General features: G+C 33.6%; 1 protein-coding gene across 6 annotated transcripts in view; it reads left to right on the top strand.

Moving 5' to 3' along the window:
• Positions 1-3054: 3054 nt before the first annotated feature.
• Positions 3055-23247, top strand: part of LOC105203786 — a 55007-nt gene continuing 34814 nt past the window's right edge. For 3 of the 6 annotated variants that reach the window (XR_005574996.1, XR_005574997.1, XM_026135253.2), the window contains exon 1: positions 3055-4234. The gene's annotated coding sequence lies outside the window, so the exon portion shown is untranslated. The remainder of the gene's footprint in view (positions 4235-23247) is intronic. The other 3 variants (XR_005574998.1, XM_039450452.1, XM_026135254.2) reach the window with 2 other exon arrangements.

Genomic DNA, 23247 nt, shown 5'->3' with positions numbered 1-23247 from the left:
CAGTTTCGTAGAGTGATAAATCTTTAGTCAACCAAAGCCTGTGTAGTATCCACCATCTGGCGTCCGACACGCACACGAGAGAAAATTGCTGAAGGAATTAAAGTCGCTCTTGAGATCGATATCCGCCCTATTTCAGCGAATGACCCTATATTATTCTTTCTATCCATTAATACGTATATTCATTCATAATTCCGATATATAGGGTGCGAGCACTGAAACCGTGACATAAACGAGAAAGGGAGTTGTACCGACGTAATTTAAAAGTATAGAATAAACTTATCTTTTCGAGTAAAGTTTTATTTTCAAGAAAATCCACTTTACGGACTGGAAAGTTGATGTCTCTTCTTTCTTTGTTAAACGTGAATAAACGAGGGATAATTGAGTGTTACTAAGTTGCCGAACTTATTTTCACGCGATATTCATTAAATTATAAATGCAAGATTTACACATATAATTTCTCTCTCAAAGAAAAATATGAATGCGTTTAACATTTCACGCTTCGATCGCACCGTATGTATAATTCCTTGTGAACGTGCACACCGCAAGTAAAATATTCATGCCCGTCTAGCGGGCAAACTTGCCACTTTGGTACGTAAGTGTAAAGCCGTATTAAATTTTCCTAGATTGCATATAACGGACGTATAATACAAATTCGAAAACCATCCATTTGTTTGCTGTGATTTCGCGGCTGCAGAATGTGGCAATCCCTATATGCATTACTGCAATGACATTGCCCGCATAAGCGCATGCACACACACATATAAACGCACGTATATATGCAGCAAGACGGAGTGAGAGGAGAGAGAGAGAGAGAGAGAGAGAGAGAGAGAGAGAGAGAGAGACAGAGCGCATATGCACACGGAGAGAACATCGGAGTTAGTTGCGGATGTGCTTTCGCAGCACATGGATAGTGTCAGATTAAATTCACAACATAACTGAGTAAAGACACGTGCACGACAACGCGGCCACAGACTCGACATCTCATTAAGAAAATCGATATCACTTTAATTATCACACGCAAGTGGTGGAGGCGAACGTTGAACGTAAACCCAGTGGTTAAATAAACGAAGCGCAACAGAAGTCCGATCAAAACTAGACTGCAAATTTAATTAAAAATCATTCGTACTTCCGCATACGTATCCGTGCATTTGCAGTGCACTACAAGTTCCAGTTAATCTGATTCAACAACACGTTTAATTGGCTGACCGAAGTAATGACGAAAAAATACGACACGCTTTGTTAGTTTCTGTTTATCTAACAATGACAAATTTTCTTATGTTAACTACATTCATACTTCGTGCGAGAGAGAGAGAGAGAGAGAGAGAAAAAAATTTTTCCAATCTATTGCCAATTTATGATTAATTTTTTCTCGGAGTCCACATTCTCCATATTCGATTTAATGAAAACACGAGTTCGATTTCCTGGGCCGAAACGCGAAACGCGGAAATTGATTTGAGAAGACCACAAAATGTATGGTAACATCTAGGTACACAACCATTGGGCTGCAAGCAAATTTTATACACAAAAGCCGTATACATTCATAAGCGACGCAACGCGTTCGCATGCGTTCGATCACGTTCACCGTATAAGCGCGCGCTGTAGTTCAAATTAAATTATACGCGATTATCGATTACAGCATATCATGAGCTATTTAAAAAAATGTAAGCCACAAAAATACGCCACTTGCATACATTCGTATTTATATATTTCACGTGTAATTTGGAAATATCAAAAGTTTGTTAAAAATATGGTGTAACGTGCTGCAAGTACGTGATTAATTAAATTCTTTAGAAAATAATTGAAAATACGGTACCTTGTTTCATTTCACAATCGGTATGCGCATGCATTTGCATATGCGACTCGCACACAGAGACCCATGCTTATGAGCTTTCCACATTCACTTTGACGATCGTGTCCGCGCCTGCATTCTTAACTGAGCTTAACGTAACCTACTTCCGGACGGTGCAACTTCTTGTAATTAGCACGCTGAACTGCATCTCATGCGTTTCGACGACGTTACACCTATTTAAGAAGGAATTTCCGCGTAAGCAAATTTCCCTCGTTAATACTAGCGTACTAGTACCCAAGCCGTTTCACTAGAATAAATTCACGTCCGACACATGGTTCCGTTACGAAATTCCACCAAAACGTAATAATAGGATTTTGAATTTCTAGGTTCGCTTCTCTCCATTTCTCATGGGCTGCGTGAGGACTGCGCGAGAACATTTGCGTGCGATATCTAAATTTATCATAAAATCGATCGATCGAATCACTTTTCTCGGAGGTTACGGAGATTGTTCTTTTAATAAAAATGAAGGATATTTGAGGAATCCTCGAGGATTTACAGATTCGCGAAACACGGCTTGATTGATTAATTATCGTCCCCGAAGGGCGTATTCATCGAATTTTGCGAAATTTGAAAGCAACGTCTCCCACGGATTTATTTGTGACGGATGAGATTTTGGCTAGCTTTAACAGAATTAATATGCAGCTCCATCAATCTCCCTCTCTCTCTATATCGTGTTTGTCTTTGTACGCCGCTGTCGCGTGATCTCGTGAGATTAAAATTTCTATTATAATGCAGCGTAATTTTGGAACTTTATTACATGTTCCGCGTTACTTCCGCGGAAATATTACTGACTGCAAAAACAGACTCCAATCAACTTTTCACAAAATGAGCAGAAGAAAAAGCGTAAATTTGAGATGTAATATATTTCTCATTAAACTTTAAATTATTTGTATAAATGTAATTTCTAAAATATCTATTTCCCTTTCATTTAAACGTCAAACTCTAATTTAATATAATATAATACTGTTTTGAAAGCAAAGTGTACGCGTGTGTAAATATAGTACAATATTTTACGTAAAAAAGTAAAAAACAAAGCGTAAAAACATTTGCAATTATCATATTCGCAGAACCAAGCACATTTTTTATGAATGAGTCAACTTTCGTGCATTCGATCCGTGCAGTCCCGTTTTTCTAGGCTTTCCACCAAAATCTCATCTTATATATCTACGATGGCACATGCGCGGACAACGAGGCGCGGGAGGTAGAGCCTCGTTTTCGGTCAGTCGGCCGAGAGCCGTCGAGGAACTCGAGTTGTATGCGAATTTGGTGCCCGCGCGACACACGCACGAGGTTTCGATGGCCATCGAAGGCTTGACAGAAATCGCGTTCGATTTACGTAAAGAATAAATAAATAAATAAATAAATACTTTCGTGCCGTAAAAATGCATCGATCACGCTAGAATTGTTGACAAAATGTAAACCCGGCAGGCAGATCTTTTCTGCCGAATTCTGGTTGAAATGGAAGTTCCGGTCTGATAAATTGGCGGAATATCGTCTCTCGAATTTCTCTTTCACGTGAAAAATTTGCATGTGAAAATGAGACGTCGCATGCAGCAGCCATGATTAATCGCAGCCTAAACCGAGAAAGGGTTCGACTCTGAAAGCTCGGTCGTGCAAAGGAATCCAAAGAAAATACGAACGTGACTGGACTGATAAGCACGGGACCGACGAACTTGAGGTTACTAGTGAATTTCTGGCGGGATACGCTGCTGTGCTCGTGACAGAGAGAAATCGATCTTTAAGCATTCCCAACTCAGACTTGCGTTGGATGAGAAATACGTATACACATCTTCGAATCAGTCAAACATGTTTAATCAAAATTTAATTAACGGAGGTATTTTAAATATTATGTGTATCGTTGATCAGTGACTCCAGTTCATTAGTTATGTAATTAAAAAAAGTAATCCAGTGAGAGATAATTTTCGATGTAATTCAAAAAGTATCCAGTTCATCAGTTATGTAATTAAAAAATTAATCCAATAAAGAATAATTTTCGAGAGCAATTTCGGACAATTTTTTTACTCGTAACTGAAAATTTCTCGACTGCACTTAGAAAAGAAGCAGACATCGAAATATCAGAAATTCTACGAAGAATACGTCTTCGAATTGTCTGCCAAAGTGTTGTAACGGATTTATTGGCGCGCTGACGTATAAAGCATGACGCGTCAAACTGCCGAATGTGTTCGGTGAAGAACTCGGGAAGGACTCGGTCTCGAGGAAGTTTAGCATGCACACAAGGGTTAATGTTCCTGTCTCTCTAAGTAGAAACGACGAGGAGAATACACGGAGTTAGCCAAGCATGAACAAGGGAAAATCCGGTGCAACGACCACCCGGAAAATTTTCGCAGACCTCACATCAGGATTTCGCGTCCAATAAATTCCTAGGTATGTTAATTGTGGCCCGCTAATTGATATGTCTCACAGCTAAAATTGTAATGCCTCTGATGTCAGTTTCGAATGCATTTTATATGCGCGAGTCACACGTGGCGTACATGTGAATATGACGGGATGTAAAATAACCAACAATTAATTGTCGGTTATACGGCAATGTCAACGTCAGTATTATTTACAGCAAATTAACGTTATTGTGCGTTATTGTGCAAATGTACGGTTTACCACTATTTAAAAAAGAATAGTTTATTATCATAAATGCATTATAATATCTATTGTTATTCACGTTATTCACTTGTAATAGATATTCATCCGATTTCGAGTAATGTGCATGATTGATTCGTAAAAGATATTCATCCGATAATACCAGAGTGTCTGAAAATTAAATTGAAGTAAAGTATAAAATACAATTTTATAATTTTATAAAACAGAAGAGAAAAATAAGTTTATATTTTCAAAACAACGTATAATTGCCTTTAGATTCTAATTCACAAAATTCGAATCATATCTTTTGATATTTCATTTGTTGCGAGTATTAAAGTAAATTAATAGGATATTAATCCTTCTTTTTTCAAGCCTACATTTCTATAAAATTATATCAAATTATGTTTGTATTTGTGCGCACCCCGTAACATTTTCAAGTGACTTGTGTTTGACTCGTTATCCAAAAATTCTACCAATTGTGTGTGAGTCTCTGTTCACATTTCATGGTATGACGTATCGACTTTCGATACCCGCACCCATTGATGATTCATGACTGCGAATAGTTCCGACGGGGGCTCGCTCGCTCCTTGCAGCATTATCCTACGTCACACGCTATGACGGTTAATAAGCGAGATATAGAGACGCTAGATCGTTTACAGATTGAAAAATTGCTGTTTTATGCTAAAATATTGCGACAGTCCCGTTAAACATCGTAAAGTTTTTTCCCCATGCACGACATTCGTCAATTTTATTTCAAGTATGTCAGATCACGTAATGCAGGTATCGCAGATTACAGCACCACGTGCGCGGATAACGTATTAAATGTATCGTAAGCAAAGATAAATCTTTTTATCTACTCTGTTGGATCCGACGCTCTTTACGAGAAAAAACAGCCCATTAGCTGGTGTCGTTATAATGACGCCATTATGTTTAATTAAAGCAGCTAATTCCAGCAAAGTAATGCTGAGTGCAACATTTCTTACATTTTTAATGATCTGTTACGCTATATTGGTTCGCTCGGTTAATGGCGAACGTTTATCAAAAGGTGGCAGCTGGCAGCAAAGGGATGTCCTTTCTAAGAGGTAAACTAGAAAAATTGAGTCTAATCATGAGGATCACCCCATTGCGATGAGAATTAAGTGCCCGAAACTAACTGGCATGTCAATGGATGAGATTCAATTTACTTTGCAATACGCGGATGACTTGTCGCATGAGCAATTCGTATCAGCAACAAAAAAAAGATAGGGGAATTCCGGTTAAATAACAAAATAGAGCAGGAACTAACCAAGCGAAAAAAGGGTAGAGACAGTGGAAAAATTAATAAGCTTTTTTTTCTTTCTTTCAACCCCTTCTATATGCTATTGCGATATATTTTAACGCCGACGATTCTCATGATCATGATCACGAAAACTCGGAACACTTTACGTGACGTTTATAATCCAAAACATGATTTTAGCGTCTATAAATGTTTGTCACGATAAAAAGGAATAAATAAGAACATTTAGTAGCGCAGAAACTAAAAACGCACAAAATCCTAATTAATTCAGCTAAATTATTTATTATTTTACCAAATAACTACGCATTGTCGTCTACACTAAATTATTATTTACTCTTTTTTGATTTATATTTATTTCAATTTTAAGAGTCCTTACTTTTTCGCTATTAAGCGCATAGCTTGCGTTATTAAAAGCAAAAAAGTCAAAATTGAATTAATTCGAACAAAAAATATATACATATCTACATACAAAAAATATATATACATAATCTTTGATAAAATTAATGGTATTCTAGCTACTCTGATAGAAATATATGCAGATTCGTAGACACCTATCAGTTACCTACCAGTTACTGTCTAGTATTGCTACATTTTTATTCGTTGTAACAATATGAATAGGAAATAAAGAATTAGATAGATTTAAATTACAAGAATAGTCACACCGATCAAAAACAGATCTTAGCTCCAATAATAATTTTCCAGATAAATTTACAAACATTTAGAAGGTCCTTCAAACTACGCGCCGCACTTAAAACGCAATTTTTAAGTAAAGTCAAAAATGTAATATCATGAAATAAAAATGCAAATTAAAAATTATAATGCGTACAAACATCACTACAATTTCCTTTTATTCCAAAAACTGTAAAAAATTTGTTGCAAAAAATATTATTAAACTTGATAGAATTTTATTCAGTAGTTAAAGCAGTTTTTTTGGCAAAAATATGCATTGACACGTGCACAGTAATTGTTTAGTATTAATAAATAAGCTTTCAGTCTTGCTTGTTAATCAATTGAATAGTCTACTTATTGTTCTGTTTTTGTTCAATAAATGGATTCAAGTTTTGTGCATCTTTTGTGCATAACTGCAGACAAAAGGTAACTCTTGATTGGAATTCTTAATAATTTTATTTTTCAGTTACTATAGACAGAAATAATAAAACTATCTAATACCTATTCACAAAATGCCTACCAGAATAAATTCGCAATTCAAATAGAAAACGTAAATATATATGTTACATATTCTTGGGCATGGAAATTACCTCATTGGCCTAATTTAGGTACACGCGGAAGTACCTAGCTTTGCCTAAACATTACTTGTCCTAATAGATAGTACACGTTACAAATTATGCAATATACAAGTCATAATTTATGTCTATTTGTTAGAAGTAACATCAAGGTAACTCAACTCATACATTATGCACAAATTATCTTGCAGTTTACATTTTTGATTAACAATTTATATATACTGAGAAAAAAAGTTGTTAACCAAATTTTTCAACTTGGTATTCAAGTATTTATGTATTTAATTTAAAAATATAAATATTTGAACTCAAGAAATTCAATCAATTAGAATTTAATCGACTACTTTTTCCTCAATGTATAACGAGAAACGGTTTAAAAAAAAAAAATAGATATGTGCACATAATGACAAAGAATAAAAAAAATAAAATATAAAAATAGTTAACAAAAGTAAATTGAATTTTGAATTGCAACACAAACTTTTTGACACGCGGCGGAACGGAAGCGGCTTGATTGCAAGGCAATTTTTTTGCTTTCAGACCGCGTTGTCGAAACTTTCATAGAAAAGCAAAACGTGTTACTCGAATTCATCCAAAAGGCATCGAATCAACCGGGTCAAGCGGTAGAATTGCCCATATTTGTCGAAGAGGAACGATACGATGGCTCGCGGGTACGATATTCTAGAATTCAAGATTCAAGTTTCGTGTCTCGTTAACCCGGTGACCCCTCTCAGCGCGTCAATTTCAGATGAAATTTCATCCATACGAAAAGCGAAATAGTAGAAACCTCAAGAAAACGAAGCATCGCGATATTGATACTAACTGTAAAAAATAAAAAAAGGTATGTCAAAAAAACTTCTTTTATAAAAATTTCATATTAATATCATCCTGACGTTAAACGGTTAAACAGAATTACAAAATTTATAATAAATTTATATACTTTCTTGCCAAACTTTCATCGTCGCTTGAAAAACATTTCACATTGGTAAATAGAAAATGTTGACAAACTTTGTACATGTTGATATGCAATAAGTAGGAAACTTCGTATTCCTGGCAAGCAAGTCAGAAACATAGAAAGCACGATATTCTGAATAACGTTTAATAAAAAGAGTAGAATATTTTATAGAAAACCGAGAAAGAAGATTATTCGATTCAAGTAAATATGTTATGTTATTTAATACTACTCAAATAACGATTTTACATTATAATTAAAAATTCAGAAATATCGAGTATATATCAACGCGATATTTCGCACACAATTTATTGCGAATATAACACACTTTACAAAATTATATTTACAAAATTATATACAATATCGTCGAATTTTATATCAAATAAGTAATGTTTGCTTGTTTTATGTAAATCGGTTATTTGAAATTCTAATAACACATTTGAATGAAGTAATTTCTATCATGCTTTTCTATGTATGCTTATTCTTTTCACTCTCGATTTATAGGTAAAGATGCGATATATGATCGTACATAGCAATTCTCTTTTAAAGTGTTAGACTTCTTAGTTTTGTTACCTTGCTACGTAAGGTGATACTCTTTACTTCAGTGTTGCTTATGGCTCCGCAAGTACTAAAAATTTTATTACATTCTTACACTATAATCCAACGTATCATTTTATTTTTATTCTCCTGACGTTCATACTTTTCTAAATGCACAGCATAAAACGTAAAGTTACTGTTACCTGTTTTCATATTTTTAAAAAATAAAAACAGATAACAATAATATAATATAAAATGCTATAATAATTAAATCCGTATTTATACATACGAATACGTGTACTGATTTATTCATCAGATTTTTCATCGCAATTCTGGGTTACCTGAATATTCACAGAATCAATTATGACTTAATACCTGTGCGTTTATTGCAGCGGAAAATGATACGTTAACAGAAGTCGCCATTACAACGCCTTGCATAAATTATATATTTATGAGCAAACCTGTGTTAAAATTCTTTGAAATAATTATGTGTACACGGGCAGACCGTGATCCTCTTCGCGATCGTCTTAAAGAAAAGTATTCCTATTCATTAGCAAAACGAGCTCTCATCTGCGAAATAGTTCATTAAGATTCTTGTACATAATGAAGCTGCGCAATTTCGAGTAAAGTAATCTGCGAGAACTGCTTTGTATACAAATCTCATATTATTACTACACATACATGTCAATACATGTGTGCGTATATATATATATATATATATATATATATATATATATATATATATATATATATGATAACTAGACAAATCAATGATAAAATGCCAAATATTAAAAAATATAATAACCAAAGTAATAAAACAATTTTATACATATCTAATAAATTTAAATATTTAAATACGCAATATTCGGCAATAAAAAAATCTGTGCTTCCTTAAATGAAAAATTTAGTTACTTCAAAACAACGACCGTTACAGTTGTAATTACAGTAATAATTTGTTCAAAGAATCCCTTTAATTTAATTCTATTTCCGTTCGCGATAATGTTGCTTGAAAATTCGTATTCACGATTTAACTGGTAAGGAACGTTTTCATTGAAGTGATTTTCCTTTTATAGTGCATTTTACGGGATCATTTTGAGTAAATTTCCGGTCTGTTTTACGTCGGGGATCAAACCTTTAAACGATATTCTCGATAGAATAGATAAATTGGCGAATCATTCCGCACGAAATACAGCATAATCCTATCGCGAGGGTACGAGCGGAGAAGTTCCACTTTTTACGGTGGGCGGACTTGCAGAGACGTTTGTAATGCGAACGCAATCAAACAACATCAAGAACCCCTCCCCCCCCCCTTAATGTGCCAACTAAGCAACCCTTAAACTTCCAGTACCTGCACCGCGGTGGAAGTAAAAAGTTTAACAACCGCGCGCTACTTTTACCATCACCGAGATACTCGCGGAGCCCTCGCGTAGGTTCGTAAGCATCAAAACACGCCTGAACAATCTTTCGAACAACTTAGTTCTCAACTAGGTAAGTGGTCGCGCAACGCGCACTGCGCTAAGTTAAAAACATTATTCTCTAAATAACTTCAATGTTGTACTGTCTAAATCAAAACTAGTGAAATTTTGATTTAACTGACCTCGATACTACATTTCAGTGCTTTACTGACTTCGGCACTTAAAATTGTATCAATAAGTGAAATATGCACCGCGTTATAGGAAGTTTCTTTCAATGATAATACACTGACTTACCGAAGCACTGTAATCACAGTTATAAGTATGCAAAGCACTGCAAATTAGTGAATAATATACTCCGATTTAAAGAGTAGAGAAGTATTTCTTGATGTAAGAATTTTATTATGCACAAGGCAATTCTATTCACAATTCGAGAGACGCATAATTTCTGCGGTAACACTAGAGAGAGAGAGAGAGAGAGAGAGAGAGTTTTACCGAGGAAAAAAAAATAAATATTTTCCGTCGCTTTCCAATGGAATTGATATGAGCTGGTCGGTGCCGCCACAGAGGATACTATGATATGCAATTATCTAGGTTACGCAATTATACGTACTCCTGCGGCAAATATCCAGTACCCTGGGAAAGTTGAAACGCGTATCTCTGACCCAATCTTTAAAATTACGCGGTTCGCACGAAATGGAAATATTTCAGCACAGCCTAAAATCTTCCTATAACACGCTACACCTCGTGAACTTTGGAAATGAATTGTTATTATTATCGGTGTTATAAAGTCGGAAATTTTTACGGAATTTGTACAGATAATTCGTCAGAAATGTTAATTCAGTTCAAAAAAGATGAACTGTGTCACATGTGAAGAAATAATTTCGATATGGAGTTTACCTGTTTATAAATTTGTTGGTTAGCGGAGTAGATCAAATTTATACATTTTTCTTCTGTATTTAATGAAAAATACTAGACACGAAAACGCGCGAGAAATTTGTACCGTAAAAAATGGAATCATAAAAATAGAACTGTCCATATAAAATTGTCAACGCGGCGACAATAATTTTTTTTTTTTTCTTATCGTGACATTCTAAAAGATCCGCTTTTCTTTCACGATCAAAATCAATACTGGTCTCTTCTTTCTATCGGGTAGTTTCCCTCAAGTCTCTCTCTCTCTCCTTTCTTTTCGACGCGCTATCCTTTGACACGTCCGAAAAGTAGACCACCAAAGGTCTTGTTCCGCTTCCTAGTTTCCAGTAACGACATGAAATTTAGCAGGCGGAAAGGAGAGCGATATCCGCTTATGGAGCAATATCGAAGGTATTACAATATTTAAAGTAGGGAAGCGGAACAAGGATTCTCCTCTTCGAACACGCGCTAATAGTTAAAGCCGCACCTGGCACTCTCTTGATGTAAAATCAAGGGGTTAAATTAATTGCGATTCACATTTTGAAAGAATTATCATAAAGCATTATCACCTCAAAAATAGCGATTACAAAGTAACTTAGTAATTCTTCTTAATTGAATGTAAATTTAATAATTTCGATAAATTCGGATTAATTACATTCAACAAAATTTACTAAATTTACTAAATTTTAATAAACATTCATTTATATATTGGCAAGAAAATTTTTATTTACAGTACATAGATATTTATTCAATAAAAAAAAACCGATAAAATCGAATTTAATTAGTTGTTCTTTTACCAAATAAATATATATTTACATTTAGTAAATATATCTTTTCTTACAAATATACAAATATTTATTAAAATTTAGTAATTTTTTTTTCAGTACAAAGAAAAAAAAATTCTTTTTACAATTTAACATCTTATTACAAATAATAATTATAGATTTAATAATGTTTGGCTAGATTCCCATAATAGTCTTTTAATAATACTAGATAATAGTCACAAAAATACTTAATTCTATATCAATGCGTATATTCTTCAACACAAAAATATCTTAGCTTCATTACGTTTCTTTTGTTCTGTATTTAATACAAAGACTTTACTTTACGGTGGGTTTTATTAAGGGTAGGATTTTTTTTATAGTGCCAAAAGGGAAAGACGAGCGTCTTATTCGGGGACCCAGAGCGTTCGCTCCGTCAAACAAAGGTACATTATAGCACCGAGAAGTCAATCGAAATCACGGAAAGGGAAGTTCTTTGTTCCTGAAGTACGCTTTCCTCGATGCTATTTCCTTCGGTTGTCGTCGCTTCGTCTCGATTTACATTAAAATTCGAAGTAGTTTGTCCGACAATGAAACTAAATCCCGTTCCTGTGCATCCTCTCAAATATGCCGAACGTTTATTTAATTAATCATTTCTATATAAATGAGTGTTTACAATATTACAGTTATCGCGTTATTAAATTAAACACTCATTAAACATCCAATGACCCTTTCAAATTAATTTCGATAAATAAATCAATATATTAAATATATTATCTTCGTTTTAAATGCAAATATTCTCAACGTAACGCAATATAGTAATTAATTTTTGACAATCAAAAAATTTTATAAAAAATTAAAAAATACAAGATATTAATTATGATCGCGTTCTACTTCGAATGTTTGAAAAACTATGCAGATATTTGAAAAACTTTACGCAAAGCTTTATGTTCATCTCAGCATAAAACTCCAAAGAATAAACTTATACATACACAGAGAAAACGGTTTTGCTAAAGTATCTGAAAATTTAACTGGTTCTAAAAATACTTTTTTTCATTAGATCCTCAAAATAATTATGTAGGACAATCAAGATGCTAAAATGCCAAAACTTTTTGCAGAGTTATTCAATATGCTTGTTTGTTTTTCATAATTACTTCGATGATGGAACAAAATTATTTTCAGATCTGTATCAAGCTAAATTTTTAAATACTTTAAAAACAAAACCGTTCTTTCCGTAATATAGCATCAAATTAAAATTTAATAAAATCGTTAGGTATACTTTTTATTAATACTTGTAGAATTTAAAAAAAAATACATGACATAAATTAATATTTATTATATACAGGGGTTGGTAGTATTTAAAATATGTATTAAAAAAATAAAAGTTATTTAGTATTTATTATTTTTTTAAATAATTTCTCATGACCTATAACATTTCCTATTTTATATTTTTAATGAATCGTATCAGCTATTTTAGCAACCTCTGATCTTATAAATAAATCTACAATACTATATTAATAATAATCTCTACTATAATAAACATCCATGAATTATGCATGTGCAACATAACAGATTCATGGTTTTTAGATGCAGCTCTCACTATAAGGATATTTATGCAAAACATCACCATTGTAACAGTGACTAACAGTAATGTTACTGCGGTAATAACTGCGCTCTATTGTGCTACAGTCAATATCATTTCGTAAACTAGCTCCACCAAGTCCGCAAATATAGCGAATAATAGATAATACGCCAAGTCGGAAATGGCGATGTCGATGATGCCAGAAAGAGAGCAGAGATCATAAAACGCGATGATCACATGTGATGTGGAAGAATCAAAGTAGCTCTCGACAGAGAGAAATAGAAAACAGAAATCAGAGAATTGCAGGAGATAACAAACAGATAAAAGAAACTTCGCCGGCTATTATGCGGTGATTCGTTTCACATCCCGCATGCAATGTCCCCTATTCTGTTTTCGGTATCACTTCTCCGTTTTACATAGAGAAGAACAATTCAGCGAATAAAACTGTTGCGTAGATTGTAGACGATAAAATGATAAAAATAGAAACAGCGCGCACGAGTGATTCGAATCAATCGGAACGTATCGAAATTTAGAAAAAATAAAAGAGAAAAAATAAAAGAGGCGTAATTAAAATATGAGATAGTCATTAAAAAAAATTAATAGAAATGTTATAAAAATAATATAATAAGGTGAAATAATAGTAATATAACGAAGGAAAACGATTATACAGGAAAGTACACATAACCTGTTTGTCATGATTAATAAATAATTCGCGCAAATTGATCGAAACCGCATGAACGGTACTTTCCACATCATTGGCTATCGCGTTGCATCGAAAATCTATTTCCGGATTACCAGGCAAAAAAAAAGCGAAATGCTCTATCCGAAAACGTCAATTTAATAAAAAGCTCAATGGTATCGAAACGTGCAATCGCTCGAGATAGAGTAAACCGTTTATTTCGTGACCTCTGATATCACAAATATAACAATCGTATCTTTCGTGTTTCATAAAAACAATGATAAAAAGAATTCTTTGTGTGTTATTGCATCATAATAACGGTCCCGTGCGTACACAAGCGTGTAAACACAGCTCGTGTAATTGAAAAATACGTTTATTTAATTTGCGTTTGAGTTCGGCCTGAATAACTCCTGTTACACATCGTCCGATTAAAGTTAGAGATAAATTTGAGGATCATTCATCAAATTTGGCATGAAAAATTCTCGTAAATTTGCAACCCGATAATGGACTAATCCCTCAGGTGGCTATGATACCAAAGATTGACGCGGCCAACGGAAAACCCGATCGTATCATCCCTCAAGCCGTGAACAAGCAGACTTGTTAAATTACACAATCGTATTATATTATAGCGTTCATTACAAAAATCTCAATTTGCGTGTCTGCTCTATAGTGCATACCTTTTGTATGTACTTCCATCAAGACAAAAGTTTCTTAAACTTCGACGGCAGACACTTCTACGCTTCGTTATAACGAAAAGTTAAAGAAACTTTCTTCTCAGCCGTTTAGGAGAATGTCACTTGATATTATACTTGTGTGGGTGTGAACGGCAAATATTGATATCCATTTTAATAGTAAAAAGTTGGGAAAGAATAAACTGGCGAAACTTCGTTTATCTTACAATTTTGCTTTAATCACATGCAACATTAACCCTTGCTACGTGCACCGAGAGAAAAATTTCAAGTTAAAAAAATTTGTGAATTGCTATACAGTTCAAGAAAGATTTCTTTCATGTGAAAAAATTTGTCAGTTATTCTGGTTATTAAATCTAAAGAAATAGTTTGGTTGTGCAACGCAAATCATCTTTTAAATTAAAGAAATATATTTTTAAAACCAGAACAACTAAATTATTTCTCACATACTGCCACATACTTTAAATTAAAAAATTATTTGTTTTAAATTAAACAAATAATTTGAACAAATAATTGATTTTTATTGGAAGAAAGGCAAATAACGTCATTTCTTGAAATCAAATAGATCTTTATTTTCCTCAAAAATATTTTCACTTTAATTTAAAGAAACCAAGTTAAAAAAACAATTTCATCAACCATAACTTTTATCTGAGCGCGAGTGACTTTTCACCTAAGCGTAAAATTCAGGAGTTTAATACATTTGTTGTTATTAAAATTATGATAACTTACAATAACAATTAGTAAGATTTTTTACATTACTTTCAGTTATTCGAACATTTAAAACTCTTATAAAAAAAGACATAAAAAGTCCACCCAAAAAAATGTAAAAAAATTCTTAATTATGCGGGTAAATTTTTATCCAGTGTAGAATTACGTAAGAAAAATATGAGTATTATTTCAAGAAAAATACAACTTTCCCAGACTTTTTAGACTTTAATTAATTTCAAATATCTCTTTCCTTTTTAAAATTTACGAACGTTAAATTCAATCCTCATCTTTTCGATGCAAATAGCTAAGAAAAGCCTCGGGGAGATCGCGAATTGTTTCCAGCATCTACTTTGGATCGCGGAATATCCTCCGAGAGAAGCAAAGCTTCGACGTCGTAAGAAGGTGAGTTGAGAACCTTGGCGGAAGCAAAGAATAAAAAAGAAGTCCCCCTGAATTCCGAGGATGTTCGAATGCTACGCAAATCGTTGATCTCTCGCGATCTCCCGCGCATCGCGATCTATATCGCATAATTTAACGAATATGCCTGACTTCTCGATGAAATTATATCTATCTAAATCTTTAGGAATTGTGTACAAATTTCGTGAATATTGTTCCCTAAAAGATAACAATCTCTATCAGACAAAATAAAATTATCGCTCACTCATCCTTTAATAAATACATCGTACATGTTCACGTTCATCTTTTTATGTTTAATTTATAATTTGTATAATATCATTTGTATCAGTCTTTCATTGCATTAAACTTAAATTTGCATTATATTAGATTTTTTTATATAATTAAGTTATTCTTTTAGCTTTTATTTTTGAATATGTAAATTTGCAAATGATAAACAAATCAAATAATTTTACAATCTAATATGTTTTAAATATTAAACATTCGTAAAATAATTTTTCAAAGCTTTTACATACAATTTTTAAAGAAAGATTTACTTCGTATAAAAATTCAAATAAGAGATACTAATTTGAAATCTAAATATGTATTTATAAGCTCAGTATAAGCTCGGATTATCACCCCCATGTTGCGTTGGTAGTGACATACAAACCCCGAAGGGGATTTCGTAAATTATGATCACACATTTATATAAAAATAGCAATCCATTCGACGATAATCATGTGTACAAATTACAGATTAATATTTCTTCCGAATATATTCGGACGAGGTAATAATCCATTATAGTACAACAGGTGGATCACGATAGATCATTTTCGTGACACGCCGTTACAACTATTCATCCTTTGATGATAAATAATGTGCCATTGCAATGTGACGATTTCACATGTGTGCCATATAATAACAACGGGTTTTTCCACATTTTCCAGAGAGGGAAAAGTTTTCCCCGGAAAAAAAAAAGATAATCCTTTAGATCTGGTTAGACTTTTGATAAGGGAACCCCTGCAGTGAGAGAAGAAACTTTTGCGCATATCCCCAGAATTAATGCAAATGTACGTATTAGATAATTTTGTTGACAATGAGATGAAACATGATAAAAGACTTATATTAAAATAAAAATTAAAAATATTTTGGCTATACAATACCAACTAAAAGATATCGAAATTTAAAAACTGATGGCTTTTCTAGGTAGATTTTTTTTTTCTTAATCAACAACAAAAAATTTTGGTCACGAATGCTCAAATTTTGGCCCTGAAACTAGTTATAAAAAAGGAAACGATAAAAATTTGATTTATAATGGTTTTTGCAGCGAAAATACTAACAAATGGAAAAAGTTTGTAGATATCGAATCATCGTAGTGTACAAAGAACGCGAATATCGAATACGTGAGTATAAAGCTTTTGTTACAAGTTTTTAATAAACTATCTGTACAACAAAATGATAATGAAAAGTCTACGCCCAACGATTTACAAGTATTATCGTAATTCTTGGAGAGCTTTAATACCATCATATTATAAATACTTTCAAACTTCCACCACACGCGCAGTGCATTCTCGAACCCTCACATTGTTGCGCTTTAGGAATGCTTTTTGAAGGTTGTCGAAAGTTCTACTGCCGTAAATCATAGTCTTCATGTATGGGTTCCTACGCCACCGTCACCGCCTCTAAGCAAGAAATTTTGCTCGCAACCGCAACCATATGGCTGTATTAAAAGATTAAAACCGCGAATTGATGATACCCGCACCTATACCGGATAATCAAATATCGTGATTTTATTAAAAAAATATCCGATACAAGAAAATTATTATCCGCGTAAAACGTTTAAGCCTATTAATTAATCAATCAAAGTCAGATGAACAAAATTGGTATGAAAGCGTAATGAGACCTTTCCGTGCGTTGCTCGCTTCCGGGACGTGAGAACATATCAGCTTTAGTACATATATCGGTGAAAGCATTTTCGTTTACTCCCAGCGCAAGCAAAGGTTTTCGGTTTTCCCTGCGTAGCTTGTGTACCGTAGCCTTCATTCAATCTCTCCCGACTTCCGCAGTCAAACCCTCGGTGTTCGTTCTGCATTCGTCAATATTTCCTGCCCTTATTCGCCGGCACCCACGCTCTTGCGACCCGTGTCTGGGTGCAATTAGCAATGCGCAGATGCAGCGACACATTTTATCGCATGGCGTCAAAAGCATAGCTGGAAACCTACCATACTACTTCATATTCTAATCGTGAAGTCGCGAGAAAGTGAGAGTCCATTTTCACCTCATAAATTGATTTGGGACTCTTTAATCAAATTCATTCATTTTAATTATTTCAAACTAACTCAATTAATTAGCTACCTTTAACTCGATTCTCTATTTATTAAACAGTTAATTAAGAAGTACAAGTGCAGCTGTCGTAAAATTCATAAAAACGCGCAGATTAAAAAATTCTTTATTTGTTTCTTCATTTATAAAAAAAAGAAATATCTTTACAGTAAGTTCACTAATCCAATTTGGTACAATTCTCATAATTTTCAAATTATAAAATTTTACATTCACGTGCAATAAAGTTTGCACGAAGTTTTAAGAGTTTTTTTCTCACGGATCGTGTCTATCATCTTTCTGCAAAAATTAAAATCGATTACTATTTAACCAAAAACTATTTAATACAAAAAAGTAAAAAGCGTTGATAATCATCATGCCTCACAAATGCAGACTATCTCCTAATTAACTCATACGCACGTGTAGGCGAAATGTGGAACGCTTTATCATATAACGTAAATTTAATTTAAATTTAAATATTCAAAAGTTGCGAAAGAGGCACAGCATGAAAATTTCCATTAAGGATAGATCACCTTTAAAAATTCAGCGGGGAGTAAGCGTTGAAAATTATGCGGGGAAATTTTAATAATAATTAAAATATAGAATTGCGCGGAACAAGAGTGCGATAATTAAGAAGCCATGACTTAATTATATTTAGTTAACCGATCAAATTGAATTGGGCAAGGTCACATTTTCTCGTTACCACAGCTCTGATGTGCCACCGGATAAATCCACATTAGTGATCTGGGTTAACGAGAAGGTAACGCCGGTATTTAAGTGGACTCGCAAATGTGTATCTTTATATGCTAATCAAAAGAGAATTAGAAAATGTTAAAATCGTATTAACAGGTGGTGGTAACGTATTCTTTGTTGAAGGAAGACAATATATTGTTGCAATAGTGGACAGTCGTAGTAGTCTACAGACAGCAACAGCAGATGGTTCCGTTCACATTTTTTTATGATGTCTTGTACGTTGTGGAAAAAGGGAGGCACGATATGAGAAAATTGATATCAAAACTGCAGAGAGGCAGAAATTGCAAAATACCTCGCCACGTTTTTATTTGAATCAACGGCGACGTATTCTCGTGGGAAATTTCTACGATAAAGCCGCGGTTTTACGTAAAAAAAAAACTGCGTTTTGTTATGTTTGCACAACCGTGCACAGTGCTAAGTGTAATAGATTGTAAGTAAAGGTTCATATCGCTGCATTTAACGGCACGAAATTTCGGAATGAGATTCGCCAGAGTCTAAATTGAAAACTTCCATGGAAACAGGAAAGATTTCGTTGCCGGAGATATAATGTCGTTTACAGTGAAAACAAGTTTCAGAAAATCTACGAGAAAAGTCCTGAAACGGACGGGGAGAGGGATGAGAGAATACGCGGATTTAAAAGCGAACGGATTCTGCGAGCGAAAGCTCGATGATATTCGCTCGATTGAATCCATTCGCGGTTCGCGCATTATCTTTATTATTCTCCAGCATAATCCGTCTTCTAAAAAAAAAAGGAAAACTAATCTATCTATCTTCCACAAAATATGATATACCACCAACGCGTATTTATATATCTTTTTCGAAACGTTACTCGTCTCCCGCAGAGAATATTAAATTTCAAAAAGGTCGAACTTGACTCCGTTAATCGACGGTAAACCGCGTCTCTGCTTCGCGACGCAGTCCTTTATGTAAAACGCGCATTCTACACATTCTTTGGCAAGCGTAAATTGTAAATGACCAAGGTAAGAGTACGAAGCGTACATTATTTACCGCGGCACGGTTGGTTGCGCTTAAATAGCGGTTTTACCGGCGTACAATATAATAAATAGTATAACAGGTCTCTCATCCAAGTTATGCGGAATTTAATACTTCCGACACGCGCGCATATTTGGCTGACAATATTTCTCTGCTGGATTATATCCAGAACCCGAGTGCGAAAAATATTGCGAATGGCCCCGGGAGCAAGACGCGGCGGGAAAGAAGATATGTGCGGAAAGTAACGTTACTCTATAAGCCTGCGAAAAATTACCACGTATGTCAGTCCACAGTTTTTCTACGGGAGTATAGTGTATGTACAGTATGCTGCACACGTAAACTTTGTAACATTTTGCCCGATCCAGATAAAGCAGAGTGTATAGCAAGCTCTGAAAGCTTCAAACTGTGCGTGTCAACCACACGAATTAACTCTAATACAAAATCACTTTAATTGCATAGCGTTTACTTATTTTACTTCGCGATTTTCATGCTATTATTATTTACATCCCAATCAGTTTTGAATATTTAAAACAAAATACGTAACTAGTAGAAATATAATACGTAACAATAATGAAATTATACGGTTCGCAAATTTTCTTTCTCTCTCAATATATTTTTATAAAAAGTTACCGGAAGTTTCGACTAGATCTGTTAACATTTCACGTGTGCTTTATCGACAAAAATGTCTGCCATGAATCGAACAGCAGTGGTCACATAACAGATATATATACACACACATCTCTATATACACGTTCCTGGCGAAAGCCATAAATTTTCAAAACAGTTTTATAACAATTCCAACTCGAGCCAACACTCTCAAGTTTGTCGCGGTAAATTTCACGGTTTGCTGCATTTCCGTTTTTATGCATCACAGAATTTTAATGCAATTCACTTTCTGTACTTAATACAACTTGCAGATGAAATGGGTCATTAATTTTATGCACAAAAAGTACTTGTACAATTACTCAAACAAGCTGCAACAATGTGCTTCCTATGTAATATCGTATGCGTTGATGCGATAATTACGACTCGTTAACATTTGAAACTAGTTGTTTCGCAAAGTTTGACACGAGTTATTCTCGCAGAAGAAAGCATTTCCGCGAAAATGTCCGCAGAGAGGAGTGCCAAGGCATCGAGATAGCCTCGCCGTCGGACAGCAAATATTAATGTAAAAAAAAGAACATCTAGAATTGTCCAATTTAAATATTTTCTTCAAGAATAAGGTAAATTCGTTAATACTTTAATAAATTACATTAATTGAATTAATCCAAGAAAATAGAAGCGGAGAAAAATATCAACATGTTCACAGACAGCAATCAATATCTTATCCAGGAATTGGAGTAGTGCCAATCTCGATTGGACAAACTCGATAATCCATCGTACATCTGAAATATTTATGAATATCACAACTGTCACGAAACAAGGGCGCGGTTGTAACAGAAATTATTTCTGGCCCATATACTTAGTCATTTATTATTCTAACGTGAGCGTTATAATCTATAAAAAATTATATATATATACAGTTAAGTCGAGTAATTTGTTCTCGATTAGCGCAGAACTCGGTCAATATCATTATAATAATACTCTGAGAGAAAAATATCGCAAAATAAAAAATTATTTACTCGACAGGTAAATAGTAGCTTATTTACTTGCAGTCAAGTTAAAAATTTCTTAATTGAAATATTTATATAAATAAAATAAAGTAATTTTTTCTTGTAGTTTAGAAATTCACTGTTTTCATATTCAAAATAATGAGATTTTTTAATATAAAAAAACAATTTAATTAAGTTTAATAATCTTATCAGCTTATTTATAAAATCATTATTTAAATGTAAAAAATACAAAATTAAATACTTAACATAACATGCCTATTTACTTACATTGAATAAACAAATACTTGCATCAAAAGATATGATATTATAAAAATGTATTTTTTTATTTAAAAAATTTTTCTGTCAGTATATATGATGTAAATAAGATTAATTAAAAATAACAAAAATATCCCATAAGTAACGTCTTCTGGAATATATATTCTTTCCTAATTTAGCACATTTAAATTAGGTAACAAAAATATCCGCTAAGTAACCGCGCGCTTCTGGAAAGAATATACGATAATATTTCTCAAGGATGCAGCTCGAGAAGAGAGGCGAGAGATGCCACCGCCTCTCCTGATCTTATTATACGCAACAAAAATAAAAACTCCTAAGTTGAGCAATAAAAATCTTATATTATCCCGGATATCACGGACAGGAAGTTTACTCATAACGCGTGGAATAGCGTCGGATGTAATGTAGCGATTCAATCTTGAATAAACTCAGCGAGAGTATAATGTGAGGGTGCTCATGCAAACCCAGAGACCACGGAAAGCACGCTCAGAATATAAATTCAAGAATGTGCAATGCAAGCGGCAAATTCTTCTTCCTCTTGCGTAACTCTCGTCAAAAGATAGGAAAATACATGCGGAAAATATGGTGAAAAAATAAAGATTACGTTGTCCAACTGGCGGAAAAGAAGTCATCGCGAATTTTTATGATGCACCATGTGCATCCTTCCTCGCCATTTATTTTCATGATAAAACTATAAATCTTTTACATTTTTTTGTCGTCCAATTACGCTTTTGTTTTTACAATTCTAACTCCATTTTTATAGTCATGGTGTGTGCTGACAAAAATCATTTCGTGGAAAGTCACGAAATATTGAGAGCTTCATTTATAATAGTTCTGTATAACGTATTTAAACGTTCAGAACTGGAGGAAAAATATTTTTTGTACATGGAACTCTCGATAACTCTATAATTATAATTATTTATTTGATAATTTTAAATTAAAATTAAATAAACTATGTTAAACGCCAAAACTCTTTCTAGAACTCATCTAGAACTATAGATCTTTTAAAATCCTACAATAATTGTGTCGGAAAATGGCGCAGAGCAAACTGAGTAAACTTGGCGCCTCACTTTGTTTTATGCATTTTTTTCAAGACTAGAACTATTTGTTTTGTTTATTAGGAACTATAAAACTATTGTAAATGAAACCAGAACTCTCAATATTTCGTGAGTTTCCACGAAATAATACGCCAACTTCACACACACAAATAAATCTCTATCAATGGATCTCTATCAATATCTGGAGCAATGGATCTCTATCAATATATTCAATATATTCAATATACTCAATAGAGATTCATTACTATATTAAAATGTGATTTGTCACTCACCGACACACGATGCACAGCAGCGGAGTTTTCAACGTCGACCTGTAAAATACACATAAATATAATTCACATTATAGCAGCATCCACAGTAATTAATATAGCTGCTTAAATTCGGCAAGCTACAAGCATTACAGTTGCAATAAACTCTTAATTTTATCACCAGTTAACAGTTTCAAATTTGCAGACAATACATAATATTAAAGCTAGAACCCAGAATCTAATTATTTTAGGTCAGATGTGCAAAAACAAACATTATTTTAACTGTAAAGGTGAGATATCTAACGAGCGAGGGCAGGAAGGTGAGGGCACAAATTTGAAACTGTTAACTAGTAATAAAGTAAAGAAGTTATTGCAATTGTAATGTCTATAGCTTGCTCAATTTATAA

The sequence above is a fragment of the Solenopsis invicta genome, chromosome 6 (assembly GCF_016802725.1).
Source record: "Solenopsis invicta isolate M01_SB chromosome 6, UNIL_Sinv_3.0, whole genome shotgun sequence".
Classification (NCBI taxonomy): domain Eukaryota; kingdom Metazoa; phylum Arthropoda; class Insecta; order Hymenoptera; family Formicidae; genus Solenopsis; species Solenopsis invicta.
The sequence above is the reverse complement of the archived record's forward strand: the minus strand, read 5'-3'. Positions and strand labels throughout refer to the sequence as shown.